Source organism: Sapajus apella, unplaced genomic scaffold (assembly GCF_009761245.1).
Source record: "Sapajus apella isolate SASKATOON/1434 unplaced genomic scaffold, GSC_monkey_1.0 scaffold112, whole genome shotgun sequence".
In the NCBI taxonomy this organism is placed as follows: Eukaryota; Metazoa; Chordata; class Mammalia; order Primates; family Cebidae; genus Sapajus; species Sapajus apella.
In genome coordinates, this window is record NW_022437052.1 from 1,163,415 (window position 1) to 1,175,014 (window position 11,600).

An 11,600-nucleotide genomic window follows, 5' to 3' on the forward strand; every position below is an offset into this window, starting at 1 on the left:
TTAAAAACTGTCAGAATACTACAAAGAACTATTATTTTTATTTTGCCCCATTGCTCTCCGAAGGATTCACACTCCTGCTCTCTTGCTCACTCTCACTCTCTTGCTCACTCTGTCTCTTGCTGTCTTTTTCTGTAATTCCATTTTCTGACTCTTCAAAAATAAGTTGCTGATATGCTGTCCCTTTAACACATCATACACTTAAGTGTGTTATTTCCTGAGATTAAAAAATTTCTCTTATTATATAACCATGGTACAGTGATTGAAATAAAAAAATTAACATTGATGCAATGTTTTTATTTAATCTGTGCTTTGTACTCATATTTTGCCACAGACTCAATAATGTCATTTGGTACGTATTGGGTTTTCATCTTTCCCTCAGTACAATAGTCAATCTAGACACACCCATTGTATACAGCTATAGGTACCTTTAGATTTCTTTAATTTAGAACAGTTTCTCAGCTCTTCTTTGTCCTTCATTTCTTGACATTTTTGGAGAGTACAATGTACTTATTTTATAGAAGGCTCTCTCACTTTGGGTTTGTTGAATGTTTTCTTATGATTGGATTCATATTTTGCATTTTTGGCAGGAATATCACATAAGTGATATTGTGTCCTTCTTGGACCATTTTTGTTTTTGAAATCTCAAAATATTTATTGAACAAAAGAATAAACATAAGCCCCAGAGGAAACATGACAAAATTTACACGTAAAATGTAATTTTCCCCTAACTTATATAATTGCTTTCTGCTCATGGTTTACAAAATGACTGACGTTTCCCTTCTATCCCTTTGTACCTATGTGTATCTAGCAGAAATATTCTTAGCTCTGGCTATGGGCACACAGAAACTTGCCATTGATGATTATGTTCAAATATTTATTTCCTTTCCTCAGAATAAACTAGGGGACTGGCACAGTCTGGATTGATCACAGGACAGATAGGAAGCTCTGATCATCTTGAGTTTCACATTTATGAGAAAAAAATGGATGCAGTGGCTCTATAAGAGGAATGTTGTTGAATATGTAGATATGGCACCCATCACTAACATTATAAATGGAAATGGACCTCATACCTACATCCAGGAAAATCCCCACTCTGTGCAACTGGGTCCTCACCCAGAGAAAAGTCAAAGGCATAGTGCTGGCGGCAAAGATCTGTCCTTTTCTGGAACCCACAGTTCAGAAGCCGAGTTCTGAAGAAGGTGCAACGTCCCCCTGACGATTCACAGATTCCTTACAAATGCCCACATCCCATACTTTGCTGGTGCCCACCTCCACCTCCCAGTAATGGCAGCCGGAAGTGAAGTGAGAGGTCCCCAGGACACACAGTGTGTAGTTGAACCTCTCAGCTTTCTCTTTCCTATTCTATCTGAAATCCCCACATCAGACACTCCTCAGATCTTCAAAAATGAGAATATGGTTGTTGGCTGTGTCCACATCCAAGGTCATATCCATTTGAAACTTCTTCATCCTTGGGTTCATCCTTAGAATAGATTTCACCTTGAGGTCTAATTCCTTGATGATGGAAATCAGTGCCCTCAGCTTGAACTTGGGCTTGATGTCATTCTTCTGAGAGGCCACAGTACATAAGGGGCACAGTACACCTTCCCCATGGGGCTCCATCTGCAGAGAATGGATGGATTGGAGGCAGCAGGCATATCCACATTTCAGTTGCACGGGCCCTTCAAGATCATTTAGACAGACAGGATATCTAATTACTTATTTGAAGTGTTCAGCCATGGCAAATGTCTTTCCTTCCTGAGTTTCCTTTCCTGGCCTCCAGCTGCTTCTGCCGACAGCTCAGATAACTTCTTTTCACTTTTATTTTAGGCTCAGGGGTACATGTGCAGGTTTGTTATGTAGGTAAATTTTGTGTTGGAGGATTTTGGTATACAGATTATTTCTTCATCCATGTAATTAGCATAGTACCGAATAGGTAGTTTTTTATCCTTATGCCCCTTCTATTCTCCATCCCTCAGGCAGGCCCACAGCATCTGTTGCTCCCTTCTTTGTATTCATATGTACTCAATATTTAGTTTCCGCTTATGTGAACATGTGGTATTTGGCTTTTGTTTTCTGTTTAGTTTTACTGATATAACAGACACCAGCTCCATCCATGTTGCTGCAAAGGACATGAACTCATTCTTTTTATGGCTGCATAGTATTCAATGGTGTATATGTACCATATTTTCTTTATCCAGCCTATCACTGATGGGCATTTAGGTTGATTCCATGTCTTTACTATTGTGAATATTGCTGCAATGAACATATACATCCATGTGTATTTATAATAGAATGATTTATAGTCCTTTGGATATATACTCAATAATAGCATTGCTGGGTCAAATGGCAATTCTGTTTTAAGTTCTTTGAGAAATTGGCGAACTGCTCTTCACAGTGGCTGAACTAATTAACAGTGCCATCAGCAGTGCATCAGCATTCCTTTTTCTCCACAACCTCATCAGCAACTGTTACTATTTGACTTTTTAATAATTAGCTATTTTGACTGGTATGAGATGGTATCTCATTATGGTTTGGATTTGTATTTCTCTAATGATTAGTGATGTGGAGAATTTTTTCATATACTTGTTACCTGCATATATGCTTTTTTTAAAAAAAAGCATCTGTTCATACCTTTTACCTACTTTTAATTTTTTTTTTGCTTGTAATTTTTTTACTTATCCTTATAGATTCTGGATATTAGACCTTTGCATGTTTGTAGTTTGCAAATATTTTCTTTCATTTTGTAGGTTGTTTACTCTGTTGACAGTTTCCTTTGCTTTCCAGTTCTTTAATGAGATCTCATTTGTCAATTTTTGTTTCTGTTGCAGTTGCTATTGGCATTCTTCATCATGAAATCTTTGCCAGTTCCTATGTCCAGAATGGCATTTCCTAGGTTATCTTTCCAGGGTTTTGTTTGTTTGTTTTGTTTGTTTTGAGACCAAGTCTCGCTCTGTCGCCAGGCTGGAGTGTAGTGGCGCAATCACAGCTCACTGCAACCTCTTCTTCCAGGATTCAAGCGGTTCTCCTGCCTCGGGCTCTGGAATAGCTGGCACTACAGGGGCATGCCACCACACCCAGCTAACTTTTGTATTTTTAGTAGAGACAGGGTTTCACCATGTTGGCCAGGATGGTCTCAATCTCTTGATGTTGTGATCCATCCACCTCAGCCTCAGAAAATGCTGGGATTATAGGCATGACTCACCACTCCCGGCCTCAGGGTTTTTATAGTTGTAGGTTTTACATTGAGTTTTTAATCCATCTTGAGTTGATTTTCGTATGTGGTATAAGGAAAGGGTTCAATTTAATCTTTTGCATATGGCTAGTCAAGCATCTCAACACCATTTATTAAATAGGGTGTCCTTTCCCCAATGCTTGTTTTTGTTGCTTTTGTCAGAGACCAGATGATTATAGTTGTGCAGCATTATTTCTAGTCTCTGTTCTGTTGGCCTATGTGTCTTTTTCGGTACCAGTATTATGCTGTTTTGATTACTATAGCCTTGTAGTAGAGTTTGAAGTTGAGTAATGTGATGCCTCCAGCTTTGTCCTTTGTACTTAAGATTACGTTGGCTATTCAGGCTGTGTTTCCATATTAATTTTTTTTTTTTGAGACAGAATCTTGCTCTGTTACCCAGGCTGGAATGCAGTGGCACGGTCTCAACTCACTGCAATCTCCATCTCCCAGTTTCAAACAATTCTCCTCCCTCAGCCCATTAGTAGCTGGGATTACAAGTGTGTACCATCACACCCGGCTAATGTTTGTATTTTAGTAGAGATGAGGTTTCTCCATGTTGGCCAGGCTGATCTTGGACTCCTGACCTCAAGCGATCTGCCTGGCTCGGCCTCCCAAAGTGCTGGGATTACAGGCATGAGCCACCATGCTTGGCCGTCATATGAATTTAAAAATTGTTTTTTTCTAACCCTCTGAAGAATGTCATTGGTAGTATGATAAGAATAGCATTGAAGCTGTAAATTGCTTTGGGCAGTGTGGCCATTTCAACAATAATAATATTCTTCTTCATGAGCATGGAATGTTTTTCCATTTGTTTGTGTCATCTCTGATTTCTCTGAGCAATGATTTTTAATTCTCGTTGTAAAGATCTTTTACTTCTCTGGTTAGCTGTATACCTAGATATTCTTTTTGTGGGTATTGTGAATGAGATTGAATTCTTGATTTGAGTCTCAGTTGGATGTTGTTGGTCTACAGCAATAATATTGATTTTTGTACTTTAATTTTGTATCCTGTAACTTTGCTGAAGTTTTTATCAGATCAAGAAACTTTTGGGCAGATACTATGGGATTACTAGGTATAGAATCACATCATCTGCAAACAGGATAGTTTGACTTCCTCTCTTTCTATTTGGATGCTTTCTTATGTCTTTCTCTTGCCTGATTGCTCTGGTTAGGACTTCTACTACTATGTTGAATAGGAAAGTTGAGAGAGGGCATCCTTGTCTTTTTCCAGTTTTCAAAGGGAATGTTTCCATTTTTGCCCATTTAATATGAAACTGACTGTGGATTTTTTACAGATGGGTCTTAATATTTTGAAGTATATTCTCTAATGCTCCATTTGTTGAGGGTTTTTGACATGGGGACATGTCAAAAGACTTTTCTGAATCTATTGAGATGGCCATGTGGTTTTTGTTGTTAGTTCTATTTATGTGATGAATCACATGTGTTGATTTGTATATGTTGAACCAACCTTGATTCCCAGGGATAAAGTCTACTCGATCGTAGCAGAATAGACTTTTGATATGTTGCTGGATTCAGTTTGCTAGTATTTTGTTGAGACTTTTTGCCTCTGTGTTCGTCAAGGACATCAGCCTGAAGTTTTCTCTTTTTTGTTGTTGAGTCTCTGTCAGGTTTTTGAATCAAGATGATGCTGGCCTCATAGAATGAGTTAGGGAGGAATCCCTCCTTCTCAATTTTTTAGAAAAGTTTTCATAGGAATGGGACTAGCTATTCTTTATCCATCTGGTAGAATTTGGCTGTGAATCCATCTGGTTTTGGGTTTTTTCTGTTGGTAGGCTTTTTGTCACTGATTCAATTTCAGAACTCATTATTAGTCTGATTAGGGATTCAATTTCCTCCTGATTCAATCTTGGGAGGTTGTATGTTTCCAGGAATTTACTCATTTCCTCTAGGTTTTCTAGCGTATGTGTATAGTGATGTTCATAGTAGTTTTTCTTTCTTTTTTTTTTTTTTAATTTCTGTGGGGTCAGTGGTAACACCTTCTTTATTATTTGACTGTTTTTATTTGGATTTTGTCTTGTTTATTTCGTTATTAGTCTAGCCATCTATCTAACTCTTTCAAATAACTAATTTCTAGATTTATTAATCTTTTGTATGATTTCTTGTGTCTGTTGCCTTCAGTTCATCTCTGATTTTGGTTATTATTATTATTTTCTTATCTTTTATCTCCTTTGGGGTTGGTTAGTTCTTATTCTCTAGTTCTTCTATTTGCAATGTTAGATTGTTAATTTGAGATATTTCTAACTTTTTGATGTAGTCATTTAGTGCTGTAAACTTCCGTCTTAACACTGCTTTAGCTGTGTCCCAGAGATTCTGGTATGTTATATCTATTTTCTCATTAGTTTAAAAATATTACTTGATTTCTGCTTAATTTAATTATTTACCCACAAGTCATTCAGGAGCAGATTATTAAATTTTTATGAAAATTTATGATTTTGAGTGATTTTCTTAGCATTGATTTCTATTTTTATGATGCTGTGGTTTGTGCATGTGGTTGGTATGATTTTTTTTAATTTGCTGGGGATTGTTTTATGAGTAATTGTGTGGTCAATTTTAGAGTATGAGCCATGTGCAGATGAGAAGAATGTATGTTCTGTTGTTTGGGGGTGGACAGTTCTGTAGATGTCTGTTATGTCCATTAGGTCAAGTGTTAAGTTCAGGTCCTGAATGTTTTTGTTAGTTTTCTGCATCGATAACCTGTCTAATATTGTCAGTGGGGTGTTGAAGTCTTCCCAGTAGTTCTGTGTGATTATCTAGGTCTCTTTGTAGGCCTCTGAGGAATCTGGGTGCTCCTGTGTTGTGTGTGTATATATTTAGGCTAGTTAGGCCTTTTTGTTTAATTGAGCCCTTTACCATTATTTAATGCCCTACTTTGTCCATTTTGATCTTTGTTGGTTTAAAATCTGTTTTGTTAGAATAGCAGCCTCTGCTTTTTTCTGTTTTCTGTTTGCTTGGTAGATTTTTTTCTATCCTTTTGCTTTGAACCTATGAGTGTCATTGCATATGAGATGGGTCTCTCAAAGACAGAATACCATTGAGTCTTGCTTTTTTATCCAACTTGCCACTCTGTGCCTTTTAATTGTGGCATTTAGTCCATGTACATTCAAGGTTAGTATTGGTATATACAGATTTTATCCTGTCATCACCTTGTTAGCTGGTTATTATGTAGATTTGTGTAGTTGTGTCACTGGTCTGTGTATTTAAGCATTTTGTAGCAGCCAGTACCATTCTTTCCATATTTAGCACCCCCTTACAGATTTCTTGCAACGCAGGTCTGGAGGTAATAAATTTCCTTAGAATTTGTCTGTCTAAAAAGGATTGGCAGGATATTGAATTCTTGGCTGGAAATTCTTTAAGAATGTTGAATATAGGCCCTCAGTCTCTTCTGGCTTGTAGGGTTTCTGCTAAAAGGACTGTTGTTAGCCTGATGTAGTTCCTTTTGCAGATTACCTGCCCCTTCTCTCTAGCTGCCTTTAACACTTTTTAATTTCATTTTAACCTTGGGGAATCTGATGACTATGTGATTTGGGGATGGTTTTCTTGTGCTGTAATTCTCAATTTTCTGAATTTGAAGGTTAGCCTTTCTAGCAAGGTTAAGTACAATTTCATGGGTGATATCCTGAAATATGTTTTCCAACCTGCTTGTTGCTTTCTCTTTCTCTCGTTAAGAGTTGACAATGAGTTGTAGATTTGTCTCTTTTCATGATTCCATATTTCTTAGAGGTTTTGTTCATTCTTCCTTATTATTTTTCCTTATTTTTAACTGAGTTATTTTGGAGAGCCAGACTTCAAGCCCTGAGATTCTTTCCTCAGCTTGGTCAATTGTGCTGTTAATACTTGTAATTACAGTGTGAGATTCTTAGGGTGAATATTTCAGCTCTGTCAGATCAGTTTGGCTCTTTCTTAAAATGGCCACTTTGTCTTTTTATCTCCTGTATCATTTTATTGTATTCCTTAAAATCCTTGGACTGTATTTCAACTTTCTTCTGAATCTCAATGATCTTCATTCCTACTCATATTCTGAATTCTATTTGTCATTACAGCTATTTCAGCATGGTAGAAAGCCATTGCTAGGCATCTAGTGTGGTCATTTGAAGGGAAGAAGGAACTGACTTGTTGAATTGCCAGAGTTCTTGTCCTCGTTCTTTCTCATTTTTTGGACTAATATACTTTCAGTCTTTTAAGTTGCTGTCCTTTAGATGGGCTTATTTTTCTCTTATCCCCTTTGATGTTCTTGGGGATTTGATTATGGTATAAGGTGGGCTCATTTGACTGGCTTCTTTTCTAGGAGATTTTACTGGGCCAAAGCTCAGCTTAGGGCTCCTGGGCTTTGTGCTCTAATTCCAGGGGAGCTAGTGATCAGGCCCCCCACTTTGTTCTGTGGCCCCCTGTGGTTATGAAACTGCTATGCTGGAGGAGCCAAGGTATTCCTGGTCCACTGGCCACACCACTTTCATGAGGGGTGGGTGGTATCAGCCAAAGTGTTTCTTCAGGCAGTGATGGAAGGATCTGTACTGGTTTGCACATGCCAGCAGCAGTGGGAGGGCAGCAGGGTGCACGCTCATAAGTGTACTAGCCTCCATGTGGACATTTGTAGTGATGGTAGTGGCAGCATGGCACAGGAACGATAACTTTTTATTGGTGATTTTAACTCTGATCTCTTGGTTGAGGTGGTGTCAGACAGGTCTATTTATTGTAAACTTACTTTTTGACTTTGTAACTAATAAGAAATTTTGGGGGAGATACTTTGAGTCTATGTCATTCTAGTTCAGTTCTTTTTATAAAACTTTTACCCAATAGTTTTACATCTCTGAGTTTTGTCTAAATAAATAATTAGTATGATGGTTGAAATTCTAATCTTTTCTTCTCAATTTATTAATTGCCATTTGATTGTAAAGAAGGGATTAGCTTCCTCCCATACTTACCTATATGTTCATTTATTATCAGTGTGGAATCATGGATTCTTATTTTAGGTAACAGATATAATTTATTTCTGTCATTATTTATTTTGAAGCTCTAATTGGCCAGCAGAGTCCCTCCAAATTATCTATTACCTTTTGACATTTCTCACTTTCTTTTAGCAGTTTCTTACTTTCTGGCACTAGATACCCTAGTCTCATCTTATTTTTTACTGCATTAGCCATGGAATTCAGTTATGTCTGATTCTTTTGTGGGGCAGGTCCTTTTTCAGGTCGAGAGTTTGGACACTGGGGCACCTTGACTGTCATAAGGCAATATAGAAGGCTTTCAAGTGGCCAAGTGACATATTCATATTTGTATTTGAAAGCTATGATGTTTGCTTCAGAGTGAGGATGGACTGGTGGCAGTACAGCTCTCCAGACTGAGACAGATAAGCCAGTGGCTCTCAAAATTTGTTTCACATTAAAATCACCTAGAGACCACTAAAAATTCTTCATGCCCAGCTAGCGTCCCAGACCTATTAAATCTAAATCTCCAAGGATGTGAGAAAGGCATCAGTATTGAACAAAGAGATGAACAAAAAGCTGTTCATGTAATTCCCGTACGCATCCATGGTAGAGAGTCAGTATGTCAGAAAGTGCATTTAATATTCAAGAATAAGAAAATGTAGACGTTTAGAGCAATAGCTGTGCTTTAGTGAAAAAGACATTGGCCTTGATGACGTCTTTCGGTTCAGGACTTGTTTCTACTGTGTGATTAACCATTTGACTTTTTGAGTTACAGATTGATTCATAAAAAAGGATATTTTTATTTGTTTTGCATTTTTTACAATATTCTTACAAGGAACAAATAGAATAGTAAGCAAAAGACTTTAAATGTAAGACTGTATTATTATTTCATGGATTCCATAAGTTAAATAGAGGAATAGAATACCTTTCTCTTTCTTAACTAGATCCTTAGTTTTGCTGCTAAATTCATTCATTCATTCTTTCAACAAATATTAATTAGGGATACTTGCCAGACATTGAGAATACGTGGATAGGGAGGGGCAGAGAAAATTCCAGAATTCAAGTTGTTTACAATCTAGTGGACTGAGATAGACTTTAATTTAATGGAAATAAATGTAAATTTACAATCTGAAAAGTCCTAAAAGGAAAGAGGTATATATTGCTACAGGCAAATATAAAGTAATAGAATTTAATCAGCAATAATTAGGAATTATTTGGGGTGGGGGGGGCGGTGAGCGTTAAGAACTGAAAGAATATTAGAATTAACAATGCAAGTAGGTCTATGCACCCATAAACGTGACTTAACAATACATTTTTTTTTTTTGGTACAGTCTTGATTTATACCATCTGTTATATTATTTAACTTGATTTTTCGCTTTTTTCCCCAGCTTTGGTGGGTTATAATAGAGGTGCAATAAGCTATACATATTCAAATTGTGTGATAAGTTTTAACCTGTATACATCTGTGAAATTATTGCCACCATCAAGATAGTGAATATATCCATCATCTGAGAAGTCTTCTTGTGCATAGTTTCAACTTGGCTCTTTCTCACCTACCACTCACTGTCACCTGTCAGGGGCAACCATTCATCTGCTTTTTGTCACCATATATTTGTTTGAATTTTCAAAAAAAATTATATGGATAGAATCACAGGGTATACAGTCTTTGGGGAAGGGTGTCTGACGTTTTTTATTTAGTATAACTATTTGAGAATTCCTTGACATTATTACAGATATCAATACTTCTTTACTTTCTAGTGCTGAGAAGCTACCTTTCTATTGTTTTGATAGTCTCCAATATATTCATCCTTTTTAGGTGAGCATATAAGTTGTTTCCAGTTTGTGTTACAACCAAAAACATTGTTATGAATATTCATGTACAAATCTTTATATAAACTTTTTAAATTTCCCTTGGATAGCTATGCAGGAGTGGAACAATTTTATTGCATGGCAGTGGATGTTTAAGAAAATGACAAACTGCTTTCAAAAGTTGTTGTACCATTTTGCAATCCAACCCACAATGTACGAGATGAGACTTTCCATTCTTCTCTATCTTTGCCAACTCTTGGTATCATCAAGTTTTTTTTTTTTTTTCTTTTTTTGTTAATTATACTTTAAGCTCTGGGGTACATGTACAGATCGTGCAGGTTTGTTACATAGGTATACATCTGGCATGGTGGTTTGCTGCATCCATTCCCTCATCATCTACATTAGGTATTTCTCCTAATGTTATCCCTTCCCAACCCCCCCACCCCCGGCTATTCCTCCCTTAACATCCCCTAGCCCCCAACAGTCCCTGGTGTGTGATGTTCCCCTCGCTGTGTCCGTGTGTCTTATTGTTCAACACCCACTTATGAGTGAGAACATGCAGTGTTTGGTTTTCTGCTCTTTAAAATTTATTCATTTTATTAAGTATGTAATGGTATCTCATTGTGGCATTAATTTGCATTTTTTCTAATGACAAATGATGTCAGACATTTTTACGTGCTTATAATTTCTGTATCTTTGGTCAAGTGTCTGTTCACATTTTGACCATTTTTTAATTTTCTAAGTGTTTTTAAAATTAAATTTATATTTGAGTCTTTTGCCAGATAGGTCTTACAAATATTTTCTTCCAGTCTGTAGATTATAATTTTCTTAATGGTGTCTTTTAAAAGTGCTTGTGTAATTTTCTTAATAGTAACTTTTGAAAAGTAAAAGCTTTAAGTTTTAGTGATGCTTAATTTATTAATTTGTTTTGCTTTATAGTTTGTCCTATGCATGTCTTCAAAACAATAATTATTTCAAATTCATGAAATTTTTCAAAACAAGATCACAAAGATTTTCTTTTTTTTTTCTTTCTAAAAGCTTTTTAATTTTAGCAATTACTTTGAGGTCTCTGGTAAATGCTGAGTTAGTTTTTCTATATGATGGAGGTGTGGTTCTGAAGTTTTATTATTGTTTTTTTGCATATGGCCATGTTGTCAAATTTTCATTACACCATTTATTGAAAATCCTGTCCTTTCCCTATTGAATTCTTTTGATGCTTTTGTTAAAAAAAACTTAATTGAAAATATTTGTGTAGTTCTATTTCTGTACTTAACCCTCAGTAGTTATTTTATAAAAACTGCGCCCACCACACTGAATTAAAACTTGCAGCTGTAGAAGGTGCACTTATAGAACACTCTGGGCGGCCAGGCATGGAGGCTCATGCTTATAATCCCAGCACTATAGGAGGCTGAGGCAGGTGGATTACTTAAAGTCAGAAGTTCAAGACTAGCCTGGCCAACATGGTAAAACCCTGTCTCTACTAAAAATACAAAAATGAGCCAGATGTGGTGGTGGGTGCCTGTAATCCCAGCTACTTGGGAGGCTGAGGGCCAAGAGGATTGCTTGAACCTCGGGAGGCAGATTGCAGTGGCCAAGATCACACCACTGCAATCT

At 36.7% G+C, this 11,600-nt stretch overlaps 1 pseudogene; it reads right to left on the reverse strand.

Moving 5' to 3' along the window:
• Window positions 1–874: 874 nt before the first annotated feature.
• Window positions 875–1,737, reverse strand: LOC116537647 (annotated as a pseudogene).
• Window positions 1,738–11,600: the final 9,863 nt, after the last annotated feature.